The following is an 18174-nucleotide window of genomic DNA, read 5'->3' as shown; positions in this document are numbered from 1 at the left end:
CCTAGAGCTCTTTGGAGTGTAAACTCCTCCCAGCGTGATATGATCAGTTTCTAGGCATGGGTGTCTTCAAGTTAGGCCATGTCCTGAGGACCTTCATTCTAGTCCTCCCATCCTTTTGGTCAGTTAGTCTTCCAAGTTTATGATTATTGTCCTCCAGACCTGGAATGAATGCCCGGTGTCAATTACATCAACTTTGTACCATAAGTGGCCATCTCACAGCTTTTGGTGCCTCGAGTATTGGTGTTGAACCTGTACACTCAACAATTGGCATGTCCCAATGCGTCGCTTGACATGGGAAACGTGCAGCTATGTTCTGACAGTTTCAGACGCGTGTCTCCCGTAAAGTAGTGGGTCGCAACCTACGAATTGGTCCCAGTGTGATACGAATGGCCCCAACACCTTAATTAGTGCACCTGAAGGTGCTAATTAACATTAAACTCCCAAATGATTGGGAATCTTTGTAATAAATCTCCATTATTGGAATTAATTTTCTCCAACCACTATAAATAGGGCTAGGGCTTCCATTGTAAAGGAATTTTGGCTTTTGGACTTTTGATCCCACTTTTTGTACTCAGAGCAATATATTCACTACTTGAGAAACCTGAATTGAAGCTTGTCATCTCAAGCTTCAAGAACAATAATGCTAAAGCCTCGTGGACTAGGGTTGTTTTATAATCTGAACCACGTAAAACTCGTGTCTCTTTCGTACATTTCCTTAAGTTCTTATTTAATTAGTTGATAGCAAAAAAGACAGTCAACACTATTAAATAATTAAATAATAAATAAATAACACAAACAAGTAACTGCTTAATTTGTGTCAAGCCAAGTGGATCCCACACATGTGACATGTGCTAGTCACTGTGCAAGCACAATAGCTGCCATGTGGCATCAAAAAATGCCTGATGGCATTTTCCTATTTATTTATTCATTTAATAAAATATATATTTATATATTTAAAATAATATCATTTCAAACATACATAAACAGTAGTTAATTCAAAGCTTATAATACCTAATCAAATTATTATCATATAATAAATTTATATTATTCTCTTTCCATTTTAATTAATTCAAAATAAATTAATATTTTCTTAAACTAATATATAGCTTCAAATAAAACATATTAGTCAAATTAACTAATTAATTAATTGCATATAATTATCACATAATTATATATTTTTCCTGTAAAATTAATTTGATTTACAATTTAGTCATCTCTATATATAAAGGTGACTTAGGGACCATGAACATATAATTCTAAGCTCCAATAGACCAAATTATTAATTAAACTCTTTAATTAAATAATATCATTTATTATTTCCATTATTGCTCTATTATAAATATTAAATTGTAGTCTTAATAATTATTGTTGACCCTGATTTTGGGCAACTGACACGGAGTCAAAATATGCTTGATGTGGATTGAATGCGTTGAAAAGAACGTGATGACGAAAATAATAAGAACACGATATTTTATAGTGGTTCGGCCCCAGAATCTGGTAATAACCTACGTCCACTTAGATTGTTATTGATGTGAGAGTCAAAGGAGTGATCAAAGAACTAGGGTTCAATGAGTTTCACTACCCTCTGAAGAACAATACAATATCTCAGATAGAATTACTCTAGTCTCAAATAATTCGAAAGCCAAAAGTCCCTTCCTTGAGCTATTTTTCTCTATTTATAGGCTCAAGGGGGATTACATGAATTTGTTACAGATATTCTCTCCTAAATAATCGGATACTCAGGAGATTGTGGGAGTCAATTTCAGGATTTACAAAGATCTTTATGGAAACATCATGTTGCATGCGGAACCATCGACCAGACTGGTTGCAGGTAAGACTAGGCCGCCTACTGCTTATAATGTGCCTTATGGTCGATATCCTAGCAGAGTTCCTCCAAGTGTCAGCCACGTGTCCAGGAATCACTTGCCACGTCATCTATGCCAGTTTTTTTGGAAAACATTTGCCCCCCAAGTTTATTTATTACGAGCAATAAATAAACTTTTGAGGAAACGACCCTTCGGTGACCCCGCTATACGTGTCAGAACCCTTCGTGTGTTCTTGGAAAAAGCAACCTACTTTTGTCTAATCATGACTTTTTTCTTCCCCAGTAATAATTCGACGGCTATCTCGCTTCCCCATACTTCGAAAAAGGGGAAACTGATGATTAATCCCTTTTAATGCCACAGACAAACTTATATATAACATCTCCGAAGTTCCCTTTTTCTTTTTACACACGCCATTACTCTTTCAAGAAACCCTAAAACCAGAGCTTCCATTTCCTTCTGGAGATCGTTCTTCTGCGTTCCCAAGACTCAGCCCGAGAGTTCCCTGATCTCCGAAAATTCTTACCAATCTCCATGACCTTCTTTCTGGTAAGTCTTTGAATCTTTATGTTTTGTATTATTGTAATGCATGTTCCTGTATGTTTAACTGTTGAGTTTATCTACTTCTTGGTTGAGATGCTTGTCAGTAGAATGTCTTGTGGGTGAAAAAAGTTACGAGTTAGTTTGATAATTGAGATCATAATTTTTAGGACGTAAAACCGAAGTAAAGATTCGATTTTTAGGCCAGCCGGAAAAATAGGTTTTTCCTGCCCTAAGGGGAGTTGAAAAAGCTTTTATGAAATTTTTTTTGCTTTCACCCTTTGATCTGTTTCTCAAACTGTTCGTGTGGAAAATTTTAGCTTTTTGTTAGAATGCTGCTGTATAAAAGCCTAACTTTTATACTCGACCAACGTTATTCTAAAAAGCCTTAAAAAATCTCTATCCTCACCTCCCCATTCTTCTGTTTGCAGACTTTAATGCCAGATTTGTGGGGAGGTGAACGGCCCATCAACGATGATCTTCTTGCCCAGTTGCTTGAAGGCGAAGAACAACCGACCGACAGAATTCACGAGATCCCTTTCTCACGATCTTCTCCTAGACCACGCCCATCTCCTTCCTCAAATGGCCCATTCTAAATCCTTAGGCAAGAAAAGACCTGACTCCAAAGATAGCCCAAACTCTCCTGCCTAGCCTGATTCACAGGCTAGGGTTCCTTCGACCAGTGGTCGAGAAAATCCCACTCCTGACCCTAATATCCAAACTAGAGCCCGTCCTCGTCATCAGAATCTGCCTGATGTCAAGTGTTATCTCTCCCCGACCAGCCAAGTGACTCCTTGGATGCTTGCCAACTACCTCAGGAAGTATCCTCTCACAGGGGTCAATCTCAAAATTCCTGCTGCAGACCAAAGGGCTAACCTTCCTGGAGGTGTTTATAGTGCTTGGTCTAGGTATCATATAGAGGCGGGGGCTACCCTCCCTCTACATCCTTTTTATCAGGGGGTAGCCGACTATTTTGGTGTCGCCCCCTTCCAAATTACTCCGAATGGATATAGAATGCTGGCCGCACTCTATATTCTGTACAAACTTAGAAAATGGCCAGAACCTACCCCCAATGAGGTCAATTATCTCTTCGACCTCAAGTCCAACCCTCAACAATATGGGACGGGCTTCTTCCATCTTTGTCACCAGGAGACAAACCAGACATTCCTGAGTGACACCACGCACATATCCAACGTGGGGCAGTACAGCAAGGAGTACTTCCTGACGCCAGACATGACCAGCAACAACCTGGGCTTCGCCCGAGGAGGTATGTGCTGTTTTTACTGGTCGATAATTTTCATCAGCGAATTTTCCTTCATTTTTCTTAAAGTACACTTTGTCTTTCAGGCCCATGGTTACGTTCGACCCTAACACCAGACATGGTGTTGAGGACCACTGCATTGGCCAGGATGACAGACGCAGAAAAAAGTGTCAAGTCCCTGGTTACTGATGAAAATTTGAGGCTATCTGGCCTCCTGGCTCTTCACCATGAAACAAGAGGACCTGTGGTAGCCGATGCCACTGCCGAGGGGGTTCCCGAGCAGCAACCCCCTGCGTCCCCTCTGCAAAGGAGGCTGATGGGGGTTACAATCAGGGAACCCACTGGCAATCCTTCCGCAGAAAGGCCTTCTGCACCCCAAGGCAAGGGGAAACAAAAGGCAACAGAATCCGTTGTGGACTTGGGGGAATCCTTCGATGAAAACTGTACAGTTATTTTGCTTTTAAATAGCTTGCCAATTCCCTGTCACTTGTTTGACGGGGAGGGCAACTTTACGTATACTCCAAATCTAGGGCCAAACTTCTTCGTGCCAGATAGTGAGTGTGTGACTAATAGAGTCAATAGTATAGCGAGCAGTAGTTGTAGCTCGGGTATTAAACTTTGTGACCCCTTTCCTGTTTTATAAAGAGTTTTTATCTGCCTTTATCTCATCATTTGAATATGTTTACTTGTGTACAGATAAGGCCACTCCCAACGTCTTCGATTTATACCAGACTGAGGAGGAAGTAGAAGTTCCTCTGGTTCGGCGAAAGACCTCCAGGAGGCACAACGGTGAATCGAGCCAAGGACCCCCTGCTAAGAAGAGTCGAACAGAAGATCCTCCCAAGGATGCGCCAACTGGGCAAACTTCTGCCCAGCCTTCGATTCCTATCAAGAAAGAAACCCCGCCTGCTACGACGAACCTTCCACCTGCAGCCGCCAAAGAACAAACCCAGCGGGACGAAGCTCTTGGGGCCAAACTCTCGAACAGCGCCTTGCGAGCAGCCAAGGACCGACTTGCACACATCGTGAAGTACGCTCATTGTAAGGATGCGATGGCTGAGGTAGAGAAAATGGGGGTCGACCAAATTCTGAACAGGGCCCTAAACGAAATGGCCAGCGTAAGTGCTTCTTATCTCTTTGGCCTTAGTCTTTTATTCTTTGCAACAGAGTCTAACTTTATCTTTTGTCCACAGGCCTTGCTGACCGCAACTGCTGCTCGCACCTGTGCCTAAGCTACCATCGACCAAGATCGGGCAAAGGCCATCGAGAGGTACCAGGCGAAAGCTGCGAAGGAGCTTCAGGCTGCAGAAGCAAGGCATGCCGGGGAGTTGGAGGCGGTCACCCAGCAGAAGGACACTGCGGTGGCAAAGCTGGCGGAGGTCAAAGCTTCGAAGGTAGCTTTGAGGAATCAGAGGGAGGAGTACCAGGAGGCCAGCCGAGTCCAATATCGCGAATGCAAGAGACTCAAAGAGGAGAATCTTGCCAAGGACAAGGCCGTGGCTGATCTTGAGAGCCAAATAGAGCAGTTGAAGCTTGACAACGCCAAGAATCTGGAAAGGTATAAGAATGTGACGCTTCGGTGTTTCTATAACTTCTGGAAACACAACCAGGGTGCCAACTTCGACTACCTTTCAGAGGATATCAGGAATGCTGAACTGGCCCGCTGCACTGCTCGATTGGCCGAAGAGGAGGAAAGAGCAAGGATCCCTGCTTCCCCAAGCATCCAGCCGGCCATTGGCACAGAGGAAGGAGGAGTTGTTGAGGATGAGGCCAATCAGACTGCTGAGCAAGACCCTCCTGCTCCTGTTGCTCCTTAAACTTATTTTCTTTTTATTTTTCTTCAATTACACGACCCACAGGTCGTGATGTAAAGACTATCTTTTTTGGATTTGCTGCATGGGCAGCAAACTTTCCTTTTATTCGAACAATTACATCCAAGCAGTGATGCTTGCGGTGTAAAAGATTGCATTATAATGTTATAATATTTTCATTTACTATAACATCTGTCCGTATGACCGAACTTAGCATAGTACTTTGGTTTGATTTAACAAAATATGAATTTTGAAAAATACTCTAAGTACCCTAGCATGCTTTCACTTATTTTGTTCATGTGTTTACATACCTCATGGTACGCTTTGCTATCGATGTGCCTTATATGCCCCCCAAGTGATCGAGGAGCTTTAGGTTGCTTTGACCACGACCTGTTCGAACATTTCTGCTCGGTAGGAAATGTAATACTTGTAATACAGCAAAACAACACACGTAATGAACAAATACTTGTAAAAATAAATTTACAAAGGTTGGCAAGAATGACTGGCTGCGCACAGTCCCTTATAATCTCGTATTAAAAATGGACTAAACATGTCTTTACGAGTGATCCTAAAAAAAAGGATCCTACATATATAAGCGATTAGCCATACAACGTGGCTAACCCATTTTGCGAAACTTGTAAAAAGTAAAATTTAATACAAGCCAGTCCTTTAAAAAGGACTGTTCACTGATAGTACTTGCGCAGGTGTTCTCCATTCCAATAACGTGGAACGAGATCTCCGTTTAGGCGTGCAAGTTTGTAGGTGCCCAGATGAAGGGCTTCTTCAATCTGGTAAGGTCCTTCCCAATTAGGTCCGAGTACTCCAGCAGTGGGATCGCGGGTATTTAAGAAAACTCATCGTAGCACCAAGTCACCGACGTTGAATTTTCTTTCTTTTACTTTTGAGTTAAAGTACCGGGCTACCTTTTGCTGGTACGCAGCAACTCGGAGTTGGGCTTTCTCCCGTATCTCATCAATTGAGTCTAGGGACTCCATCATCAGTTGGCTATTCTGGTCCTGGTCGTATGTTATGCGTCGATGTGAGGGGGGATCTAACTTGATAGGTAAGATAGCCTCATATCCGTATGCTAAGGAAAATGGGGTATGACCTGTTGCTGTTCGGTGAGACGTTCTATACGACCAGAGGACTTCAGGCAGCTTCTCTGGCCATGCTCCTTTAGCGTCTTCAAGCCTCTTCTTCAGGGTGTCCTTAAGAGTTTTATTCACGGCCTCGACCTACCCGTTTTCTTGGGGATGCGCAACTGACAAAAAGCTTTTAATAACTCCGTGCCTTTCGTAGAAGTCGGTGAATAAGTCGCTGTCAAATTGGGTTTCGTTGTCTGAAACTACCTTTCGAGGCAAACCATACCGGCAAACAATGTTCTTGATAACAAAGTCAAGAACTTTCTTGGTTGTTATGGTAGCGAGTGGTTCAGCTTCGGCCCATTTAGTGAAGTAGTCGACTGCCACAACTGCGTACTTCACTCCACCTTTTCCCGTGGGCAGGGATCCAATCAAATCTATCCCCCATACCGCAAAAGGCCACAGACTCTGCATCTGTTTCAACTTGTTTGGAGCTGCTCGTGGAATTTTGGAGAACCTTTGACATTTATCGCATCTTCGTACAAACTCCATCGAATCTTTATTCATAGTCGGCCAGAAGTAGCCTTGCCTTAGAATTTTCTTTGCCAAACTCTGCCCCCCAGCGTGATCTCCACAGAAGCCTTCATGCACCTCTTTCATTAGTTCCTTAGCTTTTTCTGGTGTAACGCATCTGAGTAGTGGCATTGAATACCCTCTCCGGCACATAACACCATTGACCAGTATGTACCTAGCGGCCTGCCTTTGTAGAGTTCTGGCTTTGTTTCTATCTGTTGGTAGCACACCGTTTGTCAGATACTCCAAGTAAGGTGCCATCCACGTATCCTCCATTCGAATTTCCATACTGGCTTCAACTGCTTGTATGCTTGGCTCACTCAATCTTTCTACTGGCACAATGTTCAAAGTGTCAGCATCTTTCACACTCGCGAGTTTAGCTAAGGCATCTGCATTTGAATTCTGATCCCGCGATATTTGCTGGAGGGTATACTTCGTGAGCTGGGCTAGCAGGTCTTTGGTTTTATTCAAGTAGGCCACCATTTTTAAGCCCTGCGCTTGATATTCCCCTAGAACTTTATTCACCACCAGCTATGAATCGCTGTAAATATCAAGCGTCTTTATGCCCATGTCTTTGGCCATTCTCAGTCCAGTGAGGAGGGCTTCGTATTCGGCTTCATTATTTGACGCAGTAAAGTCGAACCTAATGGCGCAGTGAAATCGAAGCCCTTCCGGCGTTATCAATATCACTCCCGCTCCTGCGTGGGATTCATTGGACGATCCATCCGTGAATAACTTCCACGAAGGAGCTTTCTCTTGAGGCCCAGGCGCACTAGGTTGTTCGCACTGTTCGCTGTCTGGGAGTTCGGTGAACTCTGTAATAAGATCAGCCAAGACTTGTCCTTTTACTGCTGCTCGCGGTGAATATGTAATATCGAACTGCCCTAGTTCGACTGCCCATTTTAATAAGCGCCCAGCCGCCTCTGGTTTTTGGAGGACTTGCCGAAGGGGCTGGTCGGTTAAAACTGTGATAGGATGGGCTTGAAAGTAAGGACATAGCTTCCTTGAGGCCAGGATCAAGCAATATGCTAACCTTTCAATGGGTGGATATCTCAGTTCTGCCCCAATCAGCCTCTTGCTAACATAGTAGACCGCTTTTTGTACGTCTTCTTCCTCTCGTACTAGTACCGCGCTAGCAGCAACTTCAGTGATCGCCAGGTAAATGAACAAAGTTTCTCCTTTGATTGGCTTTGATAAAATGGGAGGCTCTGCCATATGCGCCTTCAAGGTCTGGAAAGCTTGCTCGCAGTCTCCTGTCCATTCAAACTTTTTATTGCCCCTAAGTAGATTGAAGAAAGGGACACATTTGTCCGTTGACTTCGAAATAAATCTACTCAGGGCTGCAATTCTCCCGGTTAGACTTTGTACATCTTTAATTCTCTCTGGCGATTGCATGTTGATCAGGGCTTTTATCTTGTCGGGGTTGGCCTCGATTCCTCTTGAATTTACAATGAACCCCAAAAACTTCCCTGATCCAACTCCGAAGGAACATTTGAGAGGATTTAGTTTCATCTGGTACTTGTTCAGTACATCAATACATTCTTGTAAATCCTTCACATGTCCTTCTGCCTTTTTGGACTTTACCAGCATGTCGTCCACGTATACCTCCATGTTTACCCGATCAGCTCTTTAAACATGTGATTGACTAGCCGCTGGTAAGTCTCACCTGCATTTTTCAGTCCGAAGGGCATTACTTTATAACAGTATAGGCCCGTATTGGTCCGAAAGCTGGTGTGATCCTCGTCAGGGGGATGCATGCTAATCTGATTGTAGCCCGAATATGCATCCATGAACGAGAGGATCTCGTGTCCTGCAGTGGCATCGACCAGCTGGTCGATTCTTGGGAGTGGGAAGCAATCCTTTGGGCAGGCTTTATTGAGGTCTGTAAAATCCACGCAGGTTCACCATTTGCCGTTAGGCTTGGGAACCAGCACTGGATTGGAGACCCACGATGGATAAAACGCCACCCTGATGAACCCATTCTCCTTTAATCTTTCGACTTCTTCTTTTAAGGCTCTCGATCGATCCTTATCGAGCAGCCTTCTTTTTTGTTGCACGGGTGGAAAAGTCTTGTTTATGTTTAGGACATGGCTGATAACTGCAGGGTCTATCCCAGCCATGTCTTTGTGTGACCAGGCAAAAACCTCCTGGTTTTTTCGCAAAAATTCCACCAGTGCATGCTTCGTGGTTGGTTCTAAGTTTTTCCCGACCTTCACGACTCTGGTCGGGTCTTTTTCGTCGAGTTGGACCTCTTCCAGGTCCTCGATGGGTCCAACATTCTCTTCAAAATCCCCAAAGCGAGGATCTAAATCTCTATCCTCACTTTGGGCAACACCTTATTTGGTGACCTCATCACCGGATTGGGCTTGTGTATCAATTGCCATCTGCAACCTATCTGAGGTAGTGCTCTTTGATGTTCCCTTTTTCGCCTTCGTGACTGAGGCATTATAGCACTCTCTGGCTTCCCTCTGGTTCCCCAACATGTGTCCTACCCCTGCGTTTGTTGGGAACTTCCTGGCTAAGTGCCACATAGAGATGACGGCCCGTAGATCAACCAGTATAGGCCTCCCAATGACGGCATTGTACGACGAAGGACAATCGACTACTACAAAAGTAGCGAGTAATGTCTTGGTAGCAGGCGTTGTACCTGTCGTCACTGGTAGTCTAATCGATCCGGCGGGGGCGAGTCCCTCACCAGAGAAGCCGTATATTGTTTGGTTGCAGGGCTCCAGGTCCTTATCGGACAGTTTCATGCGTTCCAATGAAGACTTATACAGGATATTCACTGAACTTCCTGTATCGACCAGCATTCTCTTCACCATCATGTTGGCCATTTGGATATCCACGACCAGCGGATCGGAATGTGGGAACCGGACATGTTGGGCATCGCTATCAGAGAAGGTTATTTTGCCCTCTTTTGACCGAGCCTTTTTTGGTGCGCAGTCCTCCACAGTCATCATCTCGATGTCCTGGTCATGGCACAGAGTCCGAGCGTATTGTTCCCTGGCCTTTCCGCTATTTCCCACGAGGTGCGGGCCTCCACAAATGGTTAACAGTGTGCCAGTCACGAGGGCAGGCTGCAAAGGTGGTGAGCGTTGGCGTGTTGACGCTTGCTCGTTGCCACCTGGAGCTTCTCGTTGGGAATTTCCCGAGGCCCGTACGTATCTTCTCAAGTGTCCTTGTCTAATAAGGAACTCGATTTCGTCTTTCAACTGGTTGCATTCGTTGGTGTCATGTCCGTAGTCGTTATGATAACGACAGAACTTGGTAGTGTCTCTTTTCGAAATATCTTTTCGAATGGGGGCAGGCTTCTTATAAGGCACACTGGAACTCGTGGCCTGATAAACCTCTCCCCGAGACTCAAAAAGGGCAGTGTAGTTAGTGAACCGAGGTTCATAATGATTACCCTTGGCCCATTTATTGTCGGAGGTGGAAGGCTCATTGTGTGGCCATTTTCCACCATTCTTGCCATTGCCATTACCGTTCCCGTTGCCTTTGCCGTTGACGTTAGGTTTGGACCCGTTGGCGGCTTTGGCGGGCTCGGCTGCTTTCTTATCCTTGCCTGAAGGCTTTCCATCATCGGCAATGGCATCTTTGAGCTTGATGTAACGATCAGCCCGGTCCAAGAATTCCTAGGTAGTTCTAACCCCATCTTTGCGGATGCTCTTCCAGAGGGGGGAGCGACGCCTAACCCCTGCGGTTATGGCCATCATTTTGCCTTCGTCCCCCACTATTTTCGCTCCAGCTGCTGCTCGCATAAAGCGCTGGATGTAGTCTTTTAGCGATTCCCAACCCTGCTAGCGAATTTCAACCAGCTGGTTCGCCTCGGTCGGATGCACACAACCTGCATAGAACTGTCTGTAGAACTCCCTTACGAACATCCCCCAGGAAACTATGCTCGCAGGAGGGAATTTAAAAAACCACTCTTGCGCGGCATCAGAAAGTGTTGCAGGGAAGATCCTGCACCGAGCATCTTCGGACACTTTCTGAATGTCCATTTGTATCTCGAACTTATTGACGTGAGATACCGGGTCACCGTACCCATCAAAGTTCGGAAGCATAGGTGTTGACGGTGAAATTTCGTCAACGAAATTAGATCGGAAAACTCAAAGGTAAGTTAGATGATATTTATATAAGAACTTAGAATAAACTTTAAGGAAAAGTAAACACAGATAAAAAATGGAGCAAGCTTTGGTATATTTCTCAATAGCCTCTGCATACAATGAATTTTCCAACCCCCTTTCAGGTGGTCTTAGAGTCCATTTTATAGTAGGCTCTAATGGCCTTAGGTACATAGTGGTCCAGGAGACCATAGGGTACATAAGTACCATGTCAGGGGAGTGGCTTCAGAGGTTGTGGTCGTACATCCAGCACAGGAGCAGGTGTCAGGAGAATGCCTCCACTACTTATCTGTACCCATGTCTGACGAGTGGTGGCAGGCGTAGTGGCGCAGGAGGTAGTGGTGTTGGCTCTGACCTATGGCCGTAGACGTACGGACCATGACTCTTACCCCAGCAGTCTCACTGGCACTGGTATCCGTACTCAGTACTAGGTCGTACAAGTATGTCCCATTCGACTCGTACTGGATCTCCTAAGCATAGGGGTCTCCAGGTGTATGGAATGGGACCCTTGGTGTGTGTTATGGCCCTGGCGTGTGGTGGAGATCTCGGGCCCTTGGCACGAGATGCCTGAAGCACCCCGAGGTCACCCATGAGCCTAGGCGATAGGCATGTGGCCTTGACGGATGTGTAAGAAGGCATGGCGAAACGCCCTCCTTATGACCCCCTTGGTGGTGCGGCTCCCTTGGTCCATGGCTCCGCTCGTGTGACCACCAGGTGGCGTGGCTCCTACTCCTTCGCGAGGCCCCCTTGGAAGGCCTATTGATGACACGGCTCCCTAGCTGCTCACGAAGCCTTCTTCCTCTCACGTGGCCATGCGAAAGCGTGGTTCACTTGGAGCGTGAGGCTGAACATTTACTAAGGTACGAGGCTACAGTACCGAGGCGCGACGCCAAGGGTGCTTTAGCGAGACCACGCGCGCATCAGGGGCCTCGCTCGAACGCGAGGCGGGGGCTCGCTTGGACGCGAGGCGGAGCGCACATCAGGGGCCTCGCTCGGACGCGAGGCGGGGCGCACGTCAGGGGCCTCGCTTGGATGCGAGGTGGGGCACACATCAGGGGCCTCGCTCGGACGCGAGGTGGGGCACGCGCACATCAGGGGCCTCGCTCGGACGCGAGGCAGGGCGCGCAGCAGGGGCCTCGCTCGGACGCGAGGCGGGGTGCGTACCAAGGGCCTCGCTCGGACGCGAGGCGGGGCGCGCGCACATCAGGGGCCTCACTCGGACGCGAGGTAGGGCGCGCAGCAGGGGCCTCGCTCGGACGAGAGGCAGAGTGCGCACCAAGGGCCTCGCTCGGACGCGAGGCGGGGCGTGCACCAGGAGGAGATGGGGCGTCGCGCGCGGGTCCAGTGAGGCCAGGGCAGCTTCATGTCTTCGTCTTGCAAATGTGGACCATATGGCAACGATCCCATGAGGCACGGGTCTAGATTCGTGGCGTGATAGCATGATGACTTCCCGAGATGGTGGCGACCCGAGGACCTCACATAAGTCTCATATTTTGCCTTGGTGGATTTTTGGCGTCCACACTTGCCCCCCAGTCTATAGGGAGGCCTTTAGGCGTTCTTGTAGACTCTTCCGTTCCTTTTTATTATTCTCTTATCCTTCTTCTCCTTTTTTTTTTTTTTTTTTTATCATGTTCGAGGTTCTTCGGAACCCGCGCGAATGGGGGTTCGATAGGTCTCTCTGTGGTGCGCCTCAGTTGCACCTATAAGGATATATTGACCCCTTGGGTTCTAGTTATCCTTTTATATATCTTTGTGCGCGCTTATTATATCTTGCAAGAAGCGTCCTTCTCGTCATTAGGCATAGTACTATTTTTGCAAGCGTCTTCTTTGAGACCCTTTTTGCAAGCGTCTTCTTTGAGACCCTTTTCGGAAGCGTCTACTTTGAGACCCTTTTGGATAGCGTCTACTTTTGAGACCCCTTTTGCAAGCGTCTACTTTGGAGACCCTTTTTGGTGGTGTCTACATAGGAGACCCTTTTTGGAGTCGTCTGCTTTTGAGGTGATCTCCCCTCGGGTCGGGACTTTCATGGCTAGATGGTCTTCGTTCAATCTCGAGCTTGGTCAGCGACCCCTCTAGCACGACGCCCCATTCTATATGGAATCTTCATACGTATTGGTAGTAGGGCAACTGGAGGAAGGTTCGCTTTCTTCCACGTAGAAGTTCTTATGGCCCTCTTCCACACGTATGTAGTTCTGTGCTCTCTCGAAGAAGTCGTCTAAATTCAAAACTTCTCTTTTGAGCATGCTCCCCCACAACTTGCTTCCTGGACGAACTCCGGCTGTAATAGCCATCTTGTGCTCTACTTTGGTTAAACCTTGCACCTTTGTTGCTTCTATATTGAACCTATGGATGTAGTCCTTCAGACTTTCATTCTCGCCTTGTTTTATGTTAGCGAGGCTGGTGGTTGGCATGACGTAATCACAGGCTGCATGGTGTTGCTGAAGAAATTTATCAGAGAATTGTTGCCATGACTCAATTGTCCCTGGCCTCAACCTCTTGAACCACTTGTACGCCACTCCTTTAAGTGTAACGACGAAGCAATGACACTTTGCCCTGTTGTTGACCCCTCTTAATCTCATCACATTATTGAAGGTGTCTAAATGATATTTTGGGTCAATAGTACCCTCGTATGAAGTCATGCGAGGCTCTCTGAAGCTAGTGGGCATCCGCTCAGCCTGAATCTCCCTTGTGAAGGGTGAATCACGGTCAAATTCTTCGTCATCCATGTGCCCCCCAAGTGCAATGGTGATCTTGCCTCGAGGGCTTCGTATTTTGGTGTCTAGTCCCCTCCTCTTTTTGCATAAGGAGTTTTGCAGGTTCTCGGGCTGATCCCTTCCCTTGGTTGTGTCCCTCGGGGGAACCGCGGGGGGTACGTCTCTTACTTCTGACCTCTCTCCATAGGGCTCTTTTCTTAGGCCAGGGGGTGCTTCTTTTTTGGGGACTTCGGCCTCGTTCCTATGACCATCACCTTCCCTCCGCCTTGGCTCCTGGGGACATTTCGTTGGCCTAGGTCCCTCCTGGTACTTTGTCTGGGGGGTTTTACTAGTGGAAAGTTTGGTTCCCCCATCGTCTACGGGGACAGTGCTTTCCCCTTTTTCATGCTCCTTCCCTTTACGCTTAGAGAGGGGTATGCTTGACTTCCCTTGCAGTAGGTCATTCAAAACCTCCTGCATGTTCTCTATCATGGTTTCCAGCCTTCGAGTCTTTTTACGCAACTCGTGAATCTCGTCCTTGTAGAAGCGCGTCCTTGAGCAGGAACTTACTGGGCGTACCCCGGGACCCTTGCCTGGCCAGTGCATCGAGGGACCGGGGTCCTAGTGGCCTGAGCGTGGGGTCAACCGGGGCCGGTTGAGTGGATACACCAGTGGCTCTGAATGACCTCCGTTGGGCTGGATAGCTGGGGACGACGCTTCCCTCTCCTCCCCTGGGGGAAGAGGTTCTTCCGGTCCGCCTCCATGCTCGGGCAGAGGGGGGTCTTTCTTGGAAGCCCTCCGCTCTACTCCGTCTCGGCGAACCTCAACCTCTTGTATTTGCCGTAGGCGTTTTGAACGTCTTAGCATCTTTCTTTGTTGGAAGTGATGGAAGAACACTGGCTTGATGTTTTTTCTTCCCACAGACGGCGCCAAACTGTTGACAGTGAAATTTCGTCAACGAAATTAGATCGGAAAACTCAAAGGTAAGTTAGATGATATTTATATAAGAACTTAGAATAAACTTTAAGGAAAAGTAAACACAGATCAAAAATGGAGCAAGCTTTGGTATATTTCTCAATAGCCTCTGCATACAATGAATTTTCCAACCCCTTTTCAGGTGGTCTTAGAGTCCATTTTATAGTAGGCTCTAATGGCCTTAGGTACATAGTGGTCCAGGAGACCATAGGGTACATAAGTACCATGTCAGGGGAGTGGCTTCAGAGGTTGTGGTCGTACATCCAGCACAGGAGCAGGTGTCAGGAGAATGCCTCCACTACTTATCTGTACCCATGTCTGACGAGTGGTGGCAGGCGTAGTGGCACAGGAGGTAGTGGTGTTGGCTCTGACCTATGGCCGTAGACGTACGGACCATGACTCTTACCCCAGCAGTCTCACTGGCACTGGTATCCGTACTCAGTACTAGGTCGTACAAGTATGTCCCATTCGACTCGTACTGGATCTCCTAAGGATAGGGGTCTCCAGGTGTAAGGAATGGGACCCTTGGTGTGTGTTATGGCCCTGGCATGAGGTGGAGATCTCGGGCCCTTGGCACAAGATGCCTGAAGCACCCCGAGGTCACCCACGAGCCTAGGCGATAGGCATGTGGCCTTGACGGATGTGTAAGAAGGCGTGGCGAAACGCCCTCCTTATGACCCCCTTGGTGGTGCGGCTCCCTTGGTGCATGGCTCTGCTCATGCGACCACCAGGTGGCGTGGCTCCTACTCCTTCGCGAGGCCCCCTTGGAAGGCCTATTGACGACACGGCTCCCTAGCTGCTCACGAAGCCTTCTTCCTCTCACGTGGCCATGCGAAAGCGTGTTTCACTTGGAGCGTGAGGCTGAACATTTACTAAGGTGCGAGGCTACAGTGCCGAGGCGCGACGCCAAGGGTGCTTTAGCGAGACCACGCGCGCATCAGGGGCCTCGCTCGGACGCGAGGCGGAACACGCATCAGGGGCCTCGCTCAGACGCGAGGCGGGGCACACAGCAGGGGCCTCGCTCGGACGCGAGGCGGGGCGCACGTCAGGGGCCTCGCTCAGACGCGAGGCGGGGCACACAGCAGGGGCCTCGCTCGGACGCGAGGCGGGGCACGCGCACATCAGGGGCTTCGCTCAGACGCGAGGCGGGGCATGCACCAGGAGGAGATGGGGCGTCGCACGCGGGTCCAGCGAGGCCAGGGCAGCTTCATGTCTTCGTCTTGCAAATGTGGACCATATGGCAACGATCCCATGAGGCACGGGTCTAGATTCGTGGCGTGATAGCATGATGACTACCCGAGATGATGGTGACCCGAGGACCTCACATAAGTCTCATATTTTGCCTTGGTGGATTTTTGGCGTCCACAATAGGCATTTTAAACTTGCTGGGAGTCTCTGCCATAGCTATCCTCTGGACGAAAGGAGTGCCTTTCCTCCTGTCGTGGTCGATATGAGATGTTCTTCCCCCGACCAGCTGTTGCACCGCCTACTTGAGGGCATCTATCTAGGCTTGCACAGCGATAGGAATCCCTATGGCCTCTGTTGCTGGGGGGATGTTCTCGCCATGCTGCTGACGGCGATCGTCGAGAACATCTCTCAAGTCCTCGTCTCTTCTCCGCTGCTCGCTAGCTCCGAGCCGGTTGAAGACGTTATTTTGCCTGGGCTTCCCCCCAGCATCCCGTCTATTGGGTTGGTCATCTTGAGGTATCTGGCTCCTACCTCCACCTCTTCCTTCATTCTTCCGACCGACATTTCCTTTGCCTGAGTCGGCTTCGTTATACCCATGGCCATCTCTGAATCTTGATTGAATCTTGATTGGCTGTCGCGCCATGATTTCGGCAGTACTTTCTTGATTGGCCCTCAGACTGGCCAGCTCTTCATGCAACGCCCCCAGAGTACTCTTTAGCGTCGCGTCATCCATTTCCTCTTCCTCAAAGTCCAAATGTGGCTCATCCTCAGCCATACTTGCAGGAGGAGGAGGAGGAAGCGGGTTTGATGGTGCAGCGGGGGCTGCCTGTCCAGTTTTCCTTGCAGTTTTCGCCATTGGTATTTTCAACGGTGACAAATCAAGCTCTCAACGAAAGCACCAGAATGTTGACCTTGATTTTGGGCAACTGACACGGAGTCAAAATACGCTTGACGTGGATTGAATGCGTTGAAAAGAATGTGATGACGAAAATAATACGAACACGATATTTTATAGTGGTTCGGACCCAGAATCTGGTAATAACCTACGTGCACTTAGATTGTTATTGATGTGAGAGTCAAAGGAGTGACCAAAGAACTAGGGTTCAATGAGTTTCACTACCCTCTGAAGAACAATACAATATCTCAGATAGAATTACTCTAGTCTCAAATAATTCGAAAGCCAAAAGTCCCTTCCTTGAGCTATTTTTCTCTATTTATAGGCTCAAGGGGGATTACATGAATTTGTTACAGATATTCTCTCCTAAATAATCGGATACTCAGGAGATTGTGGGAGTCAATTTCAGGATTTACAAAGATCTTTATGGAAACATCATGTTGCATGCGGAACCATCGACCAGACTGGTCGTAGGTAAGACTAGGCTGCCTACTGCTTATAATGTGCCTTATGGTCGATATCCTAGCAGAGTTCCTCCAAGTGTCAGCCACGTGTCCAGGAATCACTTGCCACGTCATCTATTCCAGTTTTTTGGATAACAATTATAGAATTATCTCTTGTAGTCCATTGATATAATCACTTCATTTAGTTATGTCCTCCAATTTATTGCTTCGTAAATTAGAGCTGGTCAAAATTACAATTCTACCCTTCTAATTATCTTTTGTTCCTTAAGTACAATTAATTCACTAGTGAACAGTTAATTTGTAATCATATTATAGAATTGAGGTAAATAACTATTCAGTTCTAGAATTAACCCTTAAGGGAACCAATATTCGATCCGTTAGAAAATCTTGGATTTCAATCTTGTAAAAACACGTTCCCAACCATCCATGCCATTGAATTTCAAAAACAAAATTCATTAGCCTAATTATGCAACTAGACATTAAAGAGTGAAACAAAAGACCCAATATACGTGAATAGGAGTTCATGACTATTCAGGATTTAGACCGATCTATACATGGTCGTTGTTTGGATATGAATTAAATATTTATGGCAAACTGTAAGTTTATAAAGAAATTAATTCATATCGTTCTTGTCATATATAATCTAGATCACATATATTAAAAAAATGCTTAGCAAATCGTAGTAGCAATCATTGATTATAGATTCCAAACTTTAATATGTTGTTGACTATTTTATTGATTATCTATT

The sequence above is a fragment of the Humulus lupulus genome, chromosome X (genome assembly GCF_963169125.1).
Source record: "Humulus lupulus chromosome X, drHumLupu1.1, whole genome shotgun sequence".
NCBI lineage: Eukaryota > Viridiplantae > Streptophyta > Magnoliopsida > Rosales > Cannabaceae > Humulus > Humulus lupulus.
This window is presented reverse-complemented; position numbering follows the sequence as displayed.